The sequence below is a fragment of the Sardina pilchardus genome, chromosome 21, assembly GCF_963854185.1.
Source record: "Sardina pilchardus chromosome 21, fSarPil1.1, whole genome shotgun sequence".
Taxonomy (NCBI): Eukaryota; Metazoa; Chordata; class Actinopteri; order Clupeiformes; family Clupeidae; genus Sardina; species Sardina pilchardus.
Window position 1 is genome coordinate 12658989 of NC_085014.1, and position 2500 is coordinate 12661488.

Below are 2500 nucleotides of genomic sequence, written 5' to 3' on the forward strand. Positions count from 1 at the left end.
TCACACGCGTACACACGAGCACATACACACACACACACACACACACACACACACACACCCACACCAATACATTGGATTAAGTACAGACATTAGGTCGGACATTGTGGCAAGGTGTCCGACTCACTGTCCCTCCCTTCTCTTCTACTTCTCTTCTCTTCTACTTCTCTTCTACTTCTCTTCTCTCCTGTTCTCTTCTCTTCTACTTCTCTTCTCTTCTACTTCTCTTCTCTTCTCTTCTCTTCTCTTCTCTTCTCTTCTCCTCTTCTCTTCTCTTCTCTTCTCTTCTCTTCTCTTCTCTTCTCTTCTTTACATTATGCAGACTACCTTGCTCTCTCACATAGTCCTGTGCAAAATGATACAGTCCTTTCTGCGGTGTCATATACAGTATGGCTTCAGTTAGATTTTTTTTTTTTTCAATTCAAACGTTGTGTGGCTCTCAACCATCAGTGATCACATTTCAAGCAGTCACTTATGGTGCAGATAAATTAGGCTATTACCCGCCTCCCGAAAGGCCCCAAATCGACCATCTCTATTACGATGAATAGCATTTCTCTTTTTTTTAATTTCACATGATTTTCCACCATTATTGTAAGTAATTGTGTGTAGTGCAAAAAAAAAAGAAAGAAAGAAAGAGACAGAGAGGGAAAAAGAGAGAGAGAGAGAGAGAGGGGGGGATTCTTCTAATAAAAAATGAAAGAGTCGGGGAGCGAAATGAGAGGTCCTCTCCATGTTTTATCTCCGTCCCCGGAGTCAGGGATTAGAGGCTGTGATGTGATGTGCGGTGGAGGCTGGGCTTCAGCTGCGCCGTTTGATCACACTGTTGCCAGGAGCGCCACGAGAACAGCGCCGGTCAGGATGGGCCCCCCCCCCCCCCTCTCTCTCTCTCTCTCAATCCCGATCGCTACTGCTCTCTCTCTTTCTCTCTATCTCTCTCTCACTCCCCATCTCTCTCTCACTCACTCACTCCCTCGGTCTCTCCATCACTCCCCTCTCTCTCTCACTCTCTCTCTCACTCACTCCCTCGGTCTCTCTCTCCATCACTCTCCTCTCTCACTCACTCTCTCCCTCAGTCTCTCTCTCTCCATCACTCCCCTCTCTCTCTCACTCACTCACTTACTCCCCTCCCATTGTGCTCATTGGGCCTCTCTCTCTCTTTCCCTCTCTTTCTCTCTCTCTATCTATCTATCTATTTATCTGTCTCTCACTGTCTTTCCATCTCTTGCTCTCACTCTCTCTCCTTCCCCTGTCTCTCTCTCTCACTCTCTCTACCACTTCATAAACTCTCTCTCTCCCTCTTCTTGATGTCTCTCTCCTTCTATCTCTCTCTTACTCTTGCTGCCTCTTTCTCAGTCATTTTGCTTTCATCTTTCTGTCTTCTCTGCATTCTCTCTCTCTGTCATTCTCACTCTTTCTCTTTCTATCTCTCTTGCTCTCTCTCTCTCTCTGTCAGTCTTTCCCTATGTGTCTTTCCTTATAGTATTCTTGCATTTTCTGTCAGCCTGTCTGTCTTTCTCTCTCTCTCTCTCTCTCTCTATCGTATTCCTTTCATCATTCTCATCCCCCTCTGCCACTCTGTCTCTCTCTTCCTCAATCTGTCATTCTCTCTCTCTGTGGTTTTCTATGCCAATCTTTTCTTCTTAGTTTTTGCTCTTATTCTCTCTTTTTTGTTTTTCTTTTCCTCCCTTTTGCTTCTCTCCCCTACTCCTTCACTGTTCTCAATCTATCTGATCTGTTTCATACAAATCATTCAATCTCTTTTACATTCTTCTTTCTTTTGCATGATTTCTTGTTCATTCTTTTTTAACCTTTCATTCACTTTGTTGTGTCTCTCTATTCTCATGTTCGCAGGCACTCTGTTCCATTCTCCTGTAGTTGAGTCTCTCTGCCCTGGCTGTCTCTTCCTTCTTTAAAAAGTGACCTCACTTTTTTATTCTGCAGTCTAATTCCTCACTGATTTCTCTCTCCTTCTCACTCTCTATGGATACACATACATACACACACACACACACACACACACGCATGTCTGCACACAGACATGCACACACGCACAAACAAACAAAAAACTTGTATACTTACACACACACACACACACACACACACACACGCATGCACATACACAGACACACACAGACACACAGACACACACACACACACACACACACACACACACACACACACACACACACACACATACACACACACACACACACACATACACCCACACAAACATTTATCACATTTACCTGCCTTACACTAGCACACATATACACATACTGTAATCTTTCAGTACTGCCAAAACACACACACACACACACACACACACACCCTCATACAAACACATGGATGAGTGTGTATGTGCACTCACAGCACAAGTGCATTTACACACACACACGCACACACCCAAGCTCTGCTCCACATTGCACAACCATGTGTACGTCTGGTGTGCTTCTACAAAATCGTGGGGCTTGATTGCAATGCCCCGACACTCAGCACCACTCGC

At 44.7% G+C, this 2500-nt stretch overlaps 1 protein-coding gene across 2 annotated transcripts in view; it reads left to right on the top strand.

Moving 5' to 3' along the window:
* Nucleotides 1-2500, top strand: part of gabrb2a (gamma-aminobutyric acid type A receptor subunit beta2a) — a 35179-nt gene that overhangs the window by 18889 nt on the left and 13790 nt on the right. The gene's annotated exons all lie outside the window — the stretch shown is intronic.